At 37.1% G+C, this 17,445-nt stretch overlaps 1 long non-coding RNA gene across 1 annotated transcript; it reads left to right on the top strand.

The window, feature by feature from the left end:
- The first annotated feature begins 2 nt into the window (after positions 1–2).
- On the top strand, positions 3–2,333 carry LOC125779212 (uncharacterized). The gene is made up of 2 exons (XR_007423181.1): positions 3–994; positions 1,050–2,333. It is a non-coding gene; the product is annotated as an uncharacterized LOC125779212 (long non-coding RNA).
- Positions 2,334–17,445: the final 15,112 nt, after the last annotated feature.

Here is a 17,445-nt window from a genome sequence, read left to right as displayed (position 1 = left end):
GGGTTATATAAAAGTTAAAGGGCAATGTTGTTGCCATACTTGATTGTAAAACCGGTTTTATTTGTAACGGGAGCTACTGCAGTCTATTACTATATATTTCCTTTATCCTGGTTTTTCATCACTTTTGAACATAGTGGGAAATCTTTCGGTATACCAAGAGAGTTTATGCCATCAGTTAGCGAATTAAGCCAAGTAGGGCTTGCAATACCTATGCTGATTCTATATGAATTGTCCATTCTGATATGTAGTTATATTGAAAAAAAGAAGACACAGATTTAAACAAAGAAATCCCCCTTATCTCCTTTATATCACATTTTTAACTTATAACATTCTTATTCAGGATTTAAATATATAGAAATGTTTCATAAATTGATTGTAATACTTTGTAAGTACAGCCTTACTTTTGATGATCAATAATACTTTTTGCTATTATTTGATGAATAAATAACATACTTCTGATCTAGAAAGTAAGCTAGGCTGCTAGCTTGTCCCGGTTGAGTGTTTAGTACTATTAAACCAAAATCCGAAATTTGCATATTAAGTATTAATGGTAATCGATATTGGTTGATGTCAATTACTTTATACATACCAGCAACTTTGGCAATTTTAAGTTTTTTTAATTTTCTTGATAAAGTAGCCTGAGAAATGTTGTGGCCTCTTTCTTTAAGCAAAGTCTGTAAATCGCTCTGCTCTAAAATTTCGTGATTTTGAATTTAAAATATGTTCACCTAGTGTGTTGTCATGCATTATGCACTTTATTCATATTAGGGGTATTCTCTTGCTCTTGCAAAACCCGGTGCACGGTGCAAGCATTGCAGATTTACAACGGCACAACAACAAACACACGCAGAAAAATATTTGCAAGGGCTGTGAAATATGTCAGACCAAAACCCATGTATATTAGCGTGCAATGTCACGCAAAAATAAAATTGCAACCCTGTTGTAGTTGCCATTTTACATAAAGACATATTACGTCGTTAAACTGTTGAGAAAGGTAAATTTTAATTAGATTTTATAATTTCTATTTAAATTATAAAGTTTTGTTACAGTTTTTTTGTTAAAAATGCATGCAGAAGGTGAGCCAATTCACAATAGCCATGCACAATAGTCATTTACAATAAATTGACTGAATCAGTCGCTCATATATCACTAGATTCTGCAATGGGTGCTCTCGTGCCCTTGTATATTTTGGTGTAGTATTTTTGCAATCTGCAATCTTGCAAGAGCAAGAGAATACCCCTATTGAGTATGTAATAAGTATATTTGAAATTGTATTCATTATTTCTTGACTATTCAATTTTTAATGTCTATGTATTTTTGTATGTACCACCTTTTCCGCACTCACCGTATAATTTTCTTTCAAAATTGCGATAAAAAATTCGTTTGCACTTCACTTCAAGTTGTTATCAACTTTTGAATTTATTTTCTTATAAAAGTATAAAACACAAATCAACCCAAGAGGTTCGCAAACTTGTAATGTAAATGTAAATGTAAGCTTTCCGATTTATTTTTACAACATAGGTATATAATATATAAACTTTAATTTTTAAACGAGATGCTCGCAAAAAATGTAAAAAAAGGTAAAACTTTCAATCTTCCCAAAAGGTAAAAAATATTTTAAATTAACCAAAAATGTTCGCCAAAAAAGAATCGTGTGGATCGGACCGATGTCGTAGCGCCAGAATGGTTTTTGATCAAGTTGTCTGTCCTTTTGTTACTTTGGTTCGGCGAAAGTAGATGATGGTGTGTGATGTCACTGTGTGCGTGTGTTAGAGCGTGGTGTATAATGTGAGGAAAATGATGATGAGTGTGGGGAATGTGGCGTACCAATGTTGCATATATACATAGATGTGGGCAGAAGGGGGAAGGCTGATACCCATTTAGCCATCCTGGGCCCCCTAGGCATGGGGCGGAAGCATACACATTTGGCACACATAGCCGGACGTACACTGGCGTTGCTGAGGTGGCATCCCTTTAAATATGCCGCGGTGTGGCAACCTGTAAGAACGGCAACACAGAGGGCATCGGATGCAAGGTGGCTAATTATATTGCGACGTCGGAGTTGCTCGAGTTGCACTGCGTGCAGCGGTTGACAGCGTTGTTGCCGTGGTGGATCGTGGCGCTGGCAGCCCCAGGGCGTGGAACATGGACAGCCGAACGGATGGTTGGCATTGGTGTTGTTGCCGCATCGATATCCATATTGATCTATAGAAGAGGTTATCGTCATTAGATATTTGTGAAATATAGTGATGAACTATGTTGCCAGTGGGTCGTCATGTGGATCGACCCTTTTATGTTATTTTTGGTTTTAATAAATTATTGTTTGTGGTATATTTGGCGGGTTTTTCTCGGTTTATTGTTTACAGTTTATATATCGGTTTTTTCGGCTGTTGGCAAAAAACATAGTTTAAGGACCGGCCTGGTTAGTGTTCCAGATTGCGTCCGGAGATCGACTACGCGAATATGACCGTCGGAGCTGTAGTAGAGCTTCTCTATGCGGCCAATCCGCCATTCGGTAGGGGGGAGACAATCGTCATTGATCAAGACACAACCTCCAAGCTGAGGCGCTTTTTCTGGTGTTTTCCACCGGTACCTTCTGTGGGGGTCCTTTAAATAATCTTCTTTCCTTGGTGACTGATTTCATGATGGATAATTTTAATTCGTTCCCATCTGTTTAATAAGGAGAGTCTCCATGCCTGGCTCAGGTGTGGCCAGGATGGGCGCTCCTTTAAGAAAGTGGCCGGGAGTTAGGGCGGTGAAGTCTGAGGGATCTTGCGAGAGAGCTGCGAGAGGCCGTGAGTTGAGAACGGCTTCAATTCTAGCAATGTCGTGAACTCTTCATAATTGAATTTATAGTTGCCAGCTAGCCTCTTGAAATGAGTTTTGAAGCTTTTTACAGCTGATTCTCATAAACCGCCCATACGAGGAGCGCTTGGGGGGATGAATTGGAAATTGATACCTTGCGGAGCGTACTTTTGGACAATGTCAGGCGAGACTTGTTTCATGAAATCTACAAACTGTTTTTCTGTAGCTCGTTGTGCTCCGATAAATGTTTTGCCATTATCGCTCATTATTTTAGATGGAAAGCCACGTCGTCCGAGGAAGCGAGCAAATGCCGCGAGAAAAGATTTCCGTCGTTAGATTAGTACACAGCTCAATGTGTACTGCTTTTGTCGTAAAACAAACAAAGACAGCCACGTAGCCCATCATTAGGGTGGGAGATCTTAGCATGGACGCCTTTATCTGAAAAGGCCTTGACCATTCGCACGAAGCAGACCTTTCGTGTCTAGAAATGGATTTAATACTAAGAATGAGCTCTTTTTATCGATCGGCTTCAGTTCTCTTAATAATAATATGTCGCGGCTAAAGTAGCGCATTTGGGTTGAGGTGATAAGGGCCTTTGCACGTCTTGGTGGGTCAAAGAATCGTACTGGGGATAGGTTGCCCCTTTAACTTTATGCTTGAGTCGTTCTATGAATCTGAGCATATAGGCGACAACAATGAGAATCGTTCAAGGATGTCAGTGTCATCCAGGGTTTTATGATAAGTGTCAGTTTTTCGACTTTCTGGGGCAATTATGTTGCGCATGGGCAATTGTGGCCAAAAATCGGGAGATTCTGTTAACCAGTGGTGGCCATTCCACCAGAGGGTGGAGGTGGCGAGATGCAGAGGCTTGCGTCCTCTTGTACCTAGATCCGCAGGATTGTCAGCACTGGCTACGTGTCGCCAAGTGGCTGATCTTACTATGTCAAGTATTTGAGACGTTCTGTTGGAAATATATGTTTTCCACGCATGTGGTGGTTTTTCCAACCAGTCTAGAACTATTTTGGAATCGCACCATAGATATAACTTGTAATTTGCCATGTTCAAGTGGGTCCGCACCATGGAAACTAGCTTTGCTAATAGCAGAGCGCCACAGAGTTCAAGTCGTGGTAGACTTATCGTTTTTAGAGGTGCAGTAGGTGGCTTGTGGTTGCAATATCGCATTGTGTGCGCACATAAATAGTGACACAATATGCCTCTTCAGAGGCGTCGCAGAAACCGTGTAATTCCACTTTGTATTCGGGGGAATAGTTTACCCACCGTGGAATTTGTATCTGCGAAATGTCTTTTAGGTTATTAGAAACTGGGACCATTTTTCAAAAGCGAAGAGACTTCACTTGTTCGTCCCAGTCGGTTCCGTCTAGCCATAATTCTTGGATCAGGATTTTCGCTTGTATCATAATTGGCGAAAGCCATCCTGCGAGGTCGAAAAGTTTCGCCACAGAGGATAAAATGTGCCTCTTTGTGATGGCGGATAATGCGGATATTGACTCTGTAGTATATGAAAACGGGTCAGATATCGCACTCCATTGTATGCCCAATGTTTTTGTTGTACTCTCCTTTTTAAATAAAATATAAAAAAATTAAACCCGTTTTCCGTTGTCAGGGCATCACGCGTGAATGGCTGCACCGATTTCACTAATTCTTTTTTTGTTGTATTTGTTATTATAGGAAAAGGTTCTTATGTAAAAAAAAATTACGAAAGTTGCCGGAAAACGCCTAAAAACAGTCCTTTTCTTTTTCCCATACAAACGTTTTATTTTGTATATATGTACATCTTCCTCTTCTTTACTGTTGTAGACACCGCTTACGCGATTATAGCCGAGTCAACAACAGCGCGTCAGTCGTTTCTTCTCTTCGCTACGTGGCGCCAATTGGATATTCCAAGCGAAGCCAGGTCCTTCTCCACTTGGTCCTTCCAACGGAGTGGAGGTCTTCCTCTTCCTCTGCTTCCCACAGCGGGTACTGCGTCGAATACTTTCAGAGCTGGAGTGTTTTCATCCATCCGGACAACATGACCTAGCCAGCGTAGCCGCTGTCTTTTAATTCGCTGAACTATGTCAATGTCGTCGTATATCTCGTAAAGCTCATCGTTCCATCGAATGCGATATTCGCCGTGACCAACGCGCAAAGGACCATAAATCTTTCGCAGAACTTTTCTCTCGAAAACTCGCAACGTTGACTCATCAGTTGTTGTCATCGTCCAAGCCTCTGCACCATATAGCAGGACGGGAATTATGAGCGACTTATAGAGTTTGGCTTTTGTTCGTCGAGAGAGGACTTTACTTTTCAATTGCCTACTCAGTCCGAAGTAGCACCTGTTGGCAAGAGTTATCCTGCGTTGGATTTCCAGGCTGACATTGTTGGTGGTGTTAATGCTGGTTCCTAAATAGACGAAATTATCTAAAACTTCAAAGTTATGACTGTCAACAGTGACGTGGGAGCCAAGTCGCGAGTGCGACGACTGTTTGTTTGATGACAGGAGATATTTCGTATTGCCCTCGTTCACTGCCATACCCATTTGCGTTGCTTCCTTGTTCAGTCTGGAGAAAGCAGAACTAACGGCGCGGGTGTTGAGGCTGATGATATCAATATCATCGGCATACGCCAGCAACTGTATACTCTTATAGAAGATTGTACGTTCTCTGTTGAGTTCTGCAGCTCGAACTATTTTCTCCAGTAGCAGGTTGAAGAAGTCGCATGATTGTCTGAAACCTCGTTTGATATCGAACGGCTCGGAGAGGTCCTTCCCGATCCTGACGAAGCTTTTCGTGTTGCTCAACGTCAGTTTACACAGCCGTATTAGTTTTGCAGGGATACCAAATTCAGACATCGCGGCATAAAGGCGCTCCTTTTCGTGCTGTCGAAAGCAGCTTTGCAATCGACGAATAGGTGGTGAGTGTCGATTCTCCTTTCACGAGTATTTTCCAAGACTTAGCGCATGACGAATATCTGGTCGGTTGTTGATTTACCAGGTCTGAAGCCACACTGATAAGGTACAATCAGTTTGTTGACGGTGGGCTTTAATCTTTCACACAATACGCTCGATAGAACCTTGTACGCGATGTTAAGGAGGCTAATCCCACGGTAGTTGGCGCAGATTGTGGGGTCTCCTTTTTTATGGATTGGGCATAGCACACTTAAACTCCAATCGCTGGGCATGCTTTCATCCGACCATATTTTACAAAGAAGCTGATGCATGCTCCTTATCAGTTCTTCGCCGCCGTGTTTGAATAGCTCGGCCGCCAATCCATCCGCCCCTGCCGCTTTGTTGTTTTTCAGGCGGGTAATTGCTATTCGAACTTCTTCATTGTCGGGCAATGGAACGTCTGCTCCATCGTCATCGATTGGGGTATCGTGTTCGCCTTCTCCTGGTGTTGTGCGTTCACTGCCATTCTGCAGGCTGGAGAAGTGTTTCCTCCATAATTTAAGTATGTTCTGGGCATCGGTGGCTAGATCACCTTGGGGGGTTCTACAAGAGTATGCTCCGGTCTTGAAACCTTCTGTAAGCCGCCGCATCTTATCGTAGAATTTTCGAGCATTACCCCTGTCGGCCAGCTTATCAAGCTCTTCGTACTCACTTATTTCGGCCTCTTTCTTTTTTTGTCTACAAATGCGTCTCGCTTCCCTCTTCAATTCTCGGTATCTATCCCATCCCGCACGTGTTGTGGTCGATCGTAACGTTGCGAGGTAGGCAGCCTGTTTCCTCTCCGCTGTGACACGGCACTCCTCGTCGTACCAGCTGTTCTTTTGCACTTTCCGAAAACCAGTGGTTTCGGTTGCAGCTGTACGTAAGGAGTTTTAAATGCCGTCCCACAGTTCCCTTATATCGAGTTGTTGACGAGTGCTCTCAGAGAGCAGGAGTGCAAGCCGAGTAGAAAATCGTTCGGCTGTCTGTTGTGATTGCAGCTTCTCGACGTCGAACCTTCCTTGTGTTTGTTGGCGTGCGTTTTTTGCTGCACAGAGGCGGGTGCGAATCTTGACAGCAACAAGATAGTGGTCCGAGTCGATGTTAGGACCTCGGAGCGCACGCACATCTAAAACACTGGAGACGTGTCTTCCGTCTATCACAACATGATCGATCTGGTTGGTGGTTTTTCGATCCGGAGACAGCCAGGTAGCTTGATGTACCTTCTTATGCTGGAATCTAGTACTACAGATTGTACATATGTAAGTAAAAATGAATGTTTGTTTGTTAGTAACGCTAAGGCTCAAGAACGGCGAAACCAATGTTTATGAAATTTTCAGAAGTTGTTCGCTGTGGATCTGGAAAGGTTTAGAAATAAAAAAAAACTTTTCATAAGAAAAAGTCGAAAAATTGGAAATTTCAAAAAATTGACTTTTTTCATACAATTCTTTTTTTCTTTTGTTTTTCAATATTTTGGTTTGTAAATTATTTGAACCGTTCAACTTCGGTCGCTTGCTCATTTATTCCGGCTATTTAAAAAAAAATGTTTGAAAATTATTCAGTGAAAACTTTATGTGTGTTTCAAACGAAGTGATCAAATTGTTACGAAGCCACGAAGAGGTCCCGCTAATATCGGTCGGTGTTCTTTTTGCCATCAACGCCAAAGCACATGAACGAGTACTCCCAGGATGCGAGGACATACGTGTGGAATTATGGATCCGGGTCAATCAGCAAGCGATCGTCACGCCGTCACAGCACGACTTTTCAAACAACAGTTACGATGTTACTCTTTGGATGGTGGATAGTGGTTCCACCAGATCAAATTGATGAAATCATTTCTGCGGAAATTCCTGATGCAGAGAAAGATCCAGTATTAAACGAAGTGATGAAAACCAATATGGTTCATGAACCTTGCGGACACCACAATCTCACTTCGGTTTGTATGTCTAAAAATAAATGCACGAAATACTATCCACTTGCTTCTCTTTCGGAATCGCAAACTGGAAATGATGGATATCCACTCTATCGTCGTAGCTCATCAGACGACCATACAACTTAGAGTAGTGAATATCGAAGTTGACAACATATGGATCGTACTATATTCTCCACTGTTGTCTAATTCACATTCAAAACTCATATCAATGTTTAATGTTACAGTTTGGTGTAATTTATAAAATACGTTTGTAACGTCTTGAATGTCTTGAACGATACGGTGTGTTCTCAACTAATTTCTTAGGACGAATTTACATAATCCACCCGAAAAAGGGCGATTGCAAATATCTTCGGTTGCTATTGATAAATGTACGTGGTTCAATTTCTTTTGAGTCATTGCGCACTGTGAATGGTAGAGTGTGTGTAACTTTTTGAGAAGCATGCAAACAATTACAATTGCTGGTACATGATAATAAATGTAATCAAACGATGGACGATTCGATAGCTTAATGCCACTCAAGTTCGCACACTTTTCGCGATGATCATTTCGACATATCAGCCTTCAACTCCGCGTCAATTTTGGAATACGAAGAAAATTATATTGCCGAAGACATTTTACATCATATTCGATAAGAATTGGAAATAGGCAAATTTTCGGTTCCAGTGGTTTGATATCAATTCCACCTGCCTTTTGTCAGTTCACTTCGACGAAATATGAACTCATCACCAATGTTTATGCCAAATTTGCCAAATTATCGTAACTACGATAGCATGAGTGCGTGCCAGTTATACGTGGCGTGTTCCCGAGTTGGAAAACCATTTTTTCTGTACATTTACGCCTCGGAATAGAAACCAAAAAATGTTGTTTATCAAACTGCGTTACATTGAAAAAAATTTCGAAAAATCGAAAATAAAAGATGTTTAACACGACGTAAATTCAACTTTCTTTTCATTTCAAAACACATAATTTCACGCAGGACAACGTATGCGGAGACAGCTAGTATTTTATAAAACAACATCATCAACAGCGGTAACAACAGCAGTCGCAACAACTGTAAAAAACACCATCATCGGCGGAGGTGGCAACAGCGGCAGCGGCAGTTATAAAGAACATCATCAACGGAGACAGCAACGGTCAATAATAAATTGAACCAGGAGAAAAGAATGGAGCAGTTACCAACATGCAACAGAATAAATTTGTAAGTTGTATTTAAAATTTACTGTTATTATATTAAAAATGGGAAATAGCCCAGCTATCAAATATAAGAAATTGTCATATTGCGACTTCTGTAAGGGCGCTCATGACACTAAGAAATGTCCAAAAATGAATAAACAAAATAACTAATGGTTTGTACAACCAATAAATAACATAATCAAAAGCTGCGATTCACCACCCTCCAGAGAATTATAAAAATTAATAGAACCAATAAATCTTTTTAATTATAACAAAATTACAGACTCGGACACCCTACCTAATAACTTAGACTATGACAAAATAGTAAAAAAGATGTGCCATTCTAACAAAAAAAAGTGTTTATCAAATTACTTCAACGACGAAGATAGGAAAGTAAACTGCATGAACGCAGTATTTAATTATATAGGAAAAAAAAAGAGCCACATTAAAGGACTATTATAATAGGAAGCAGAGAGTATGGCTATGATTCAGGTTTCAAAAAGCCTATACCGATAAACTATATTTAAACCAATAAAACAATAATTAAAGGCTCGAACAGCCATATAACAAAATATATTGAAACCGCGATTCCCCACCGCAAAGGGGACCCTCCGGTTTATAATAAATGCTTAATTCTGCGATTCTGAACTCCAGACCTTCCAGAATAAAAAAAAAGACGGTAATACATAAATTAAGGCTTCTACAGCCAATAAAGTAAAGTAAAAATTCTATATAAGCTCCATTCTGCGATTCTGAACTCCAGACAATAGACGATAATATAGTATGTCATGAATCATTAGACGTAGGTAAGTCCGTACCTAAATTTATGGGTAGGATGAATTTATATCGTTTTATCGTTTAGACTTTGCATATGCGGACAAACGTCCTATATATATACATATAATCGAGCAGGATCCTAAGGTAGGGTGTAATGTACCAATCTATACAAACAATAATTTAAGATTTCCTCAAAGGAACAACACTTCAAATAACAATATATATCATAATTTTCCTAAACCGACAACTATGGATAAAGATCCATCTGTATCCAGACTTTATGATAGAGATTTTACAATACAAGCGAATTCAAATATTCAGGTTAATAGGGGTCAAAACCAGGAAACACATGGTGTAAAGCGACAGAGAGAAAGTAATCATAGCTTTCGCCTGCAAGAAAAATGTTAAAGAATTAATAATATGAATGAGAGCCATTTTTTAGGCGAAGAGGGAATGAACTCGCCTATCTCAAACTTTATGACTTCAAATTGAATAAAAACTTAAAAGCTCTAGTCGATACGGGAGCAACCTCATGCTAAATTAAGCCTGGGGTTTACAATAATAACAACAAAATAGCCATTTATAAGCGCATAAAAACCGTGAATGGCTATTCCATTATCAAATTTTACCACATTATAACCATATTTGGAGTCGAAGAAATCTTCTATGAAATGAAAGGATTAGAATCCGATCACCTTTTAGGATACAATTTCCTTAAAAAAATTGAGGCACTTATCGATGTGTCCAATGGGAAAATTAATTATAGGTTAAAGAATAACCCTATAATAAATAAAATTCGGGGAAACTTAAAATCTAAGGAACAAAAAGTATCAATTAAACATGACGAAAATACAAATAAGAATAGCAAAATTAAGGAAGGACAAGAAGCTTCTAAAAAACTACCCGATAAAAGTATTGTGGAACGAAAAAGTTCTACAAAGCCAGCCAAAGATTTTACCGGTAATATTTTATTTGAAGAAATTATTTTGGGAAAAAATGTCGTAAAATGCCAGCTGAAAATTTATACCAGTGGAATGGAAATAATAATTATAAAAAAAATATTGTGGATCGAAAATGTTCCGCAACGCCAACCGATGAATTTGCCGGCAACATAAATGATAACTATTTGATATTGAGTGAAAGAGGCTCAGAAATTAATGAGGATAATGAATCTTATTAAATAAATTATTAAATACTGAAAATCAGGATGAAAAATTAGGTTTGTTTCGTCGAAAAAAGACCTTTTTCATGAATTTTTTTAGAAAAAATGATTGCTGTAGGTTTATTTTACTTATTATTATATGAAAGTACAACATTTGTAGGATACTTAAAAAAAGTTTTATCGAAAAATAGCGAGAAATAACGGATTTATCGTCGATCTCTGCAGGCACCTCGAAAAGAAGTTTTTGTGCGGTGACCAGCCTACAGCATCACTGGATCATCTGAACCAAAAAATCAAAATGCTTTCTTTAGTTTATTAGTTTTTCTTTCAATTGACGTCGAGTTTTTTTTTTAATTTTTCTATTTTTCAATTTTTGGTACCATTTTCAAGCCAAAATGACGATTTTCGACGAAAAAATCGACTTATTTGTTATTGTAAAATTGTTAGTAATTAAAATTTTTGGAAAAACTCGACGTCATTCGAGAGCTACATACTATATATTTAGAATATTTGTACAAAATTTCAAAACAATTGATGCAGTAGTTTTTTCTGTAGGCTGGTCACCGACTTTAAAAATGACATATTTGGGAAAATCGATTCAAAGTTCTCGCCGCTCAGGCAGGTAGCTGGAAGGCGCGCAAACCTAAGTTAGAGGTACCGTTATTCAACTTGCTGTAACTTCGTTAGTTTTTCTCTGAATGACCTAAAACTCTAACACAATATTCTTGAGATGTTGATGGTTCAGAGAAAAAATGAAAAAAAATTGAAAAAAAGTTGTCAAACCTTACCCCCCTTTAAAGACTATGCTGCGATAGCCAAATCTTTGACAAAATACCTATCAAGAGAAAGCCGGTACGTATTTTAAAAATAAATCAAAAAAATTTAAAAATCCCTAGATAAGGAAGGAATATCTGCATTAAATAAATTAAAAAAACTATTGGTTTTGAATTGATACAGTCAGGCTGTAAAAACATTTGTATTAACTACTAATGCATCTAACGTTGCAATGGGTGCGGTCCTATCACAAGGGGGTAAACCAATTACCTTCATTTCAAAAACTCTTAATAAAATAGAAAGAAATTATACAACTAATGAAAAAAAGCTTTATGCCAATGTTTGGGCACTAAAATATCCACCATTAACATTTGCATAATTAAAAAAATGGCACATTGTTATAAAAAAATTTTCTCCAAAATTTGTATACCAACCCGGTAAATCCAATATTGTAGCTGATGCATTGTCTTGAATTATATAACATTTCCGATGATTCTCAGAGCCAGGAATCCCAACATTCAGCACAGAGTAGTAAACGCGTTCAAATACAAGAAACACAAAAACCCATAAATCAATTTAAACAGCAAATAATATGGTGTAAGAACAGATTTACGATCCATGAGTTAATTGAAGTCTTTAGAATTAAAAGGCATTTAATAAAATTGGATACAGTAGAAAATTTATTAATTACTTTGAAAGAATATATTCAAACAAAGCTAGTGACGGCGATTCACTGTACTGTTGAGGATTTGCATGACGTCCAAGAAACTCTCAAACAAACTTTTCAGAACGAATTTGTATTTACAAAACTTTTTTCAATGGATATTATTAATAGAGAAGATCAGTCCTAACTCACTAGAATTTATCACATGTGTAGACGCTTGATCAAAATTTGTAATATTAAAACATATGTATAGAAGATAAATCAAATACCAAACAAAAGGTTTTAGAATTACTTCAAAGTTTCACAGATGTAAAACAAATTATTTTAGACAATGAACCAAGCTTTACCACACCAACGTTTAAGTCGTTAATGCATAGGATAAATATTGAAATTTATTTTTGTAATCCACGTCACAGCATAACTAACGGACAAGTAAGAAAGAGTCCATTCAACAATAATTGAAATAGCCAGATGTAAAAAAGAAGAATACAATATTGTCAGTAATTTAGAAACTTAGAACAGCGCAAAAACACAATACAACAGCACATTCAGTAATGAGCTTTAAACCAAACTTTATAATAAACCATAAAAATTTGCTAACAACTTTAAAATAATAATTAATAATAGGAGCAGAATTATTCATAAAGATAATATAAAATCATAATTATTTTAGGTTTCCAATATGATCATTTTAATTTTGACTACACTAATCAGCTAGCAGCTGCCGATGTTATAGACTATACCCGACAAGACTACGAACTTATCGAAAATGGAGATGTTTCCATCTTTGAGGAATACGGGGACTTATTTCACGTTTTTAATTTGTCTTATTTTGAAAATATAATAGCACTTGAAAATAGAAATTTGTACAGTAATAACGAACACAATCATGACCGCTTAGGAATTATTACACAGGAAACAAAATCTGAAATTTTGATAATTGAAGCTTTATTAGAACAATTAAAACAAAACCAATTTAGCCAAAAAAGGGGTATAAATGAATTAAGAACACTTTGGAAGCTTTGGAGCTGGAACACCAGACCATGATGACTTTGTAAAAATTAATGACAAATTGGACGAACTAGTAATAAATTACAATAAACAATTCACAACAAATTCAGAAATTTTTAAAATAATAGCAGAATTATCTGTCACAGTAAATAATATTAAAGGTGATACCACAAACAGGAAAATTAAAAGAAAACGAAATCAACATTTTATACATGAACTGTAAAATTTAATAAATGCAATAACTTTTGGTAAAATTGGAATTTTAAATCCAACAATTTTACATTTTGATGAACTAAACACATAACATATTACCAAAACGGTATAATGACCATAACAGATCTAATGGACATTTCGAAATTTAAAATAGCTCAAAAATAATTATAATTTATATAAAATATTCTGGAGGATGGAGTCATGTGTAGAAATTCACGCAAGTGAGGAAAGTTCTCTGATCGCCATTCACTTGGGAGTGGCCAGAAACGATTATTTTACATATGATTTAAGCAGCTCATGACTTCCGGTCCTTTAACAAGTATCCTCTGGATAGCCTAAGAACATCCGTTTGAAGGCGAGCTAAAGTGAAAAGGTGAAACTTCCCCTCCGCAAAGTTGTGCACTGGGTTCGGGACCCGCCACGTAAAAAATCATACCAATGAAAAGGAACAACGCTGCCCAGCTGGTCCAAGAAATACGATGGACGGGACAAGGATAGAGACGAGTAGGTTCTTGTGGCATTTACTACAGTGGCCATATAAAGGAGTGCAAGTTTGGTGTGAAATTCGTGGTGGGAGAGAGACTCCGTCGCCAAGTACTATCATTCACTCCGGTGAATGAACGTCTAACCACAATCTGCATCAAAGCGAGGTGCTTCAACATATCGCTGATTTGCGCCCATGCCCCGAAGGAAGAGAAGGACGATGTGACCAAAGACTCCACAACCTTATGTTTCAGTAAACATTAAAGTAAAATCATCAAAACCACTTTATCTTAGAACAATAGAAGCACACTATCAGTACAACAAACAATAATAAACCAAATAGTTATTTACTAGTAAACAACCAGCATCTCAATAGTATGAGTAGCCTCGAGGTCACTTTATCATTACCGACTGCCGAGTAACAAGTTACCACTTGTAACACTTGTACAGTTTAAGTGTAATATATTCAATATTGAAATACATGTGTATACGGTAAAATATTATACAAATAAAAGATCAGTCAGAACCAATCTCATTGGCTGACTTTAAATTATATATTTATTTTATTCCAAACGAGTAAATAAATTAGCTGGCGGCGTGGGGCAGCAACAAAAAAGGATCGTCTATAATATCCTTAGTCAGTCTGCCTGAAAGGGAATAACCTAGTCCCTGGAAACAAAAAACGGATTCATTTAAACCATACAAGAAGTTTACCAGTACATCATCCCACACAACGTCAATCAAAAGGGATTCACAGAAAAATCCAAATACGACAACAAATTGAAAGTAAAAGATCAATATACCATCCTTGGCAAACAACACGCTTTCATTGAAAGAATACTCGTACCATATCAATCATCGTTCCAAGAATGCAACTGGAGACCGATCTTTAGTAAAATAAATCAACAAATAAATCAGCAAGATGACACAACACGCTAATTTAATTGCATTAACCAACGCAGTCGCCGATCTGCAACGACAGTTATCCGAACTACAATTAGGAAGAAGTGCAACCATTCCACAACGAACAGAACAAACATGTTCTTACACCAGACCAGAAGAAGTGAATATGTTTAAATCAATAACACAATTTAATGGTGATTACAACGAATACAGGAATTGGAGGAAAGTAGCAACCACATTAATGGAAGACATACGAAGGACATAATATATATGTCCAAGCATTAATAATGATCAAAGGAAAAATTACTGCAAAGCAGAACAGATCCTGATCAACCACAACGTAAAGAGAAACTTCCAAGACATCATCGATAGGCTAGACGATTCCTATGCCGACAAACTACCAATATACGTTCTGGAGGAGAAGATGACAAAAATACAACAAAAAGGACTACCACTGCATGTATATTATGACAATCTGAACCAAGCATTGAATGTAGTGCTATCCAAGATTGAGATGACACACAAGGAAGAACGAATAGTCCAAGTATTGACACAAGAAATCCAAGCTAAAGCAATCAGAACATTCGTCACGGGACTGAGAAGTGTAGCTATCAATAATGACATTTATGCACGAGCCTGCACAACATTAGCAGATGCCTACAGTATCGCCTGTACAATGCAACATGATTCACGCCATCAGAACCTCGAGTACATTCCACGATACAATCATCATCAGAATCATAATTTCAGCAATCAACATCAGAATAATTATTTTTGTCAACAACAACACCCAGTTGAACCAATGGATATCGATTCATCCACCATATTCCGTAGACCAACGAGACAAGGTTACAACAAGAATCAGCAACAACCACCATGAAATCCGCAGCCTCCACAGAATTATCAAAATTCATTTAAGAAAGTAGCAGGAGCATTGGGATACAAACGAGAACGAGAGAGTCTAATATACAACCGAAGAATCAACGGATCAACCAAATTATACACGATCAACAATCAAATACAGAATATGAACAGGAAGAATATGTTTTATTCTAAGGCATGGGTTACCAACGCTTGTAAGGACCACAGAAAATTATGTAAATCCAAAATTCCCTCACGCAAAAAGGAGAGAAGTAGAAAGTTAAAAACAAGCCACTACTTTACACGGTAAATCATTCATTAAATATAAAATGAAAGTGAATATAATAGGATTCAGTATGGAATTTTTAGAACTCGATACCTTACAAGATTTCTATTTCTTGATAGGAATTAAAGGTTTAAAGCAAATGAAAGCAACAACAATCAAATACAGAATATGAACAGGAAGAATATGTTTTATTCTAAGGCATGGGTTACCAACGCTTGTAAGGACCACAGAAGAAGATAACTCAGTGTATATTTTAATTGATAGTTGTGCAGAAAAAAATTATGTAAATCCAAAATTCCCTCACGCAAAAAGGAGAGAAGTAGAAAGTTAAAAACAAGCCACTACTTTACACGGTAAATCATTCATTAAATATAAAATGAAAGTGAATATTATAGGATTCAGCATGGAATTTTTAGAACTCGATACATTACAAGATTTCGATTTCTTGATAGGAATTAAAGGTTTAAAGCAATGATAGATACAGAAAGAAATGTATTAATTGTGAAAAAGAATAACTTAACAAGAATAAATTATATGATTGGAGAAGAAATGTATAAAAAAGAAATAAATGAATTTATGAAAAGAAATGAGCAGAGTAAAACCTTACCCTTCGTAACTACAGTAGAGGCAGAAATCAGAACAGAAACAAATAATACTATTTGGGTCAGACAGTATCCATACCCCCAAGCGGATAGAGCATTTGTAGAAACTGAAATAAAAATGAAAATCTCGGATGAAAAGTCTTTTGACTTTTTCAAAGACAGACAGAATTTTTAGGACATGTAATTAAAAATGGTAGAATTACAGTAGATCCAGGAAAAATAGATGCTATAGATAGGTACAAAACTCCTACAAATTTGAAAGACTTAAGATCTTTCTTGCGAATGGCCTCATATTATAGAAAATTTATAAAAGGATTTGCATCCATAACGAAACCATTAACCATTACCTACGAGGGGAGAATGGTAATATTTCAAAGAATAAAAGTAGCTCAGTACATGTAAAATTAGATGACGAAGCACTTAAAGCAGTTGAAACAGAAAAAAATAAACTAAAAGAACAAATAGAATTATTCCAACCAGATTTTGGGAAAAGGATTTGACTTGACTACAGACGCAAGCAATCATGCGATTGGAGTTGTATTGTCACAAGGCAAGAAACCTATAGCATTCATTTCACGTACATTAACGCGAACTGAGCAAAATTACTCAACAAACGAAAAGGAAATGTTAACCCTTTCATGCCCGAATTAAAATGGGCGTGGCAATAATTTTTTTGAGTATGCATTCAATGTCCTAGGTGTCCTGGTTCCAGAGCTACAGGATGTTGCGTATATGCAACATTGGGCAATGGTGGTATGTACATACTAAATTTAAACACAAGTTGATTTTTTTTTTCAAATGCCGTTTATTTCAATTTATGTATGGTAGGATACAAAAAAATTCTTTTGAGGATTGGAGCACAAGTGCACATT

Source organism: Bactrocera dorsalis, chromosome 6 (genome assembly GCF_023373825.1).
Source record: "Bactrocera dorsalis isolate Fly_Bdor chromosome 6, ASM2337382v1, whole genome shotgun sequence".
In the NCBI taxonomy this organism is placed as follows: Eukaryota; Metazoa; Arthropoda; class Insecta; order Diptera; family Tephritidae; genus Bactrocera; species Bactrocera dorsalis.
The sequence above is the reverse complement of the archived record's forward strand: the minus strand, read 5'-3'. Positions and strand labels throughout refer to the sequence as shown.